The sequence below is a fragment of the Aptenodytes forsteri genome, unplaced genomic scaffold, assembly GCF_000699145.1.
Source record: "Aptenodytes forsteri isolate BGI_AS27 unplaced genomic scaffold, ASM69914v1 Scaffold347, whole genome shotgun sequence".
NCBI lineage: Eukaryota > Metazoa > Chordata > Aves > Sphenisciformes > Spheniscidae > Aptenodytes > Aptenodytes forsteri.
Window position 1 is genome coordinate 797,867 of NW_008794110.1, and position 276 is coordinate 798,142.

Below are 276 nucleotides of genomic sequence, written 5' to 3' on the forward strand. Positions count from 1 at the left end.
CCCCCCCCAGCAGCGCCCGCGTGACGGGGCACAAACCCCCTCCCCCCCAGCCGCTCGAAGCCGCTTTGCGGGTGATACGGGTGTTTCATGTCGGGGGACGGGGTAGGACGGAGGGGACCCGCGTCCGCCGGATGAAAGTCCCTTCGCTGCGCCTGGGCTGATCTCCGCAGGGGTTAATCGCCGGATTTGCTCGATTTTCCTTGGCTGGGCTCCACGGAGGCCGGCTCCTGGCAGCGGCAGCGCGGGGAGGGGGCGGCAGGTTGCTAACACCACCCC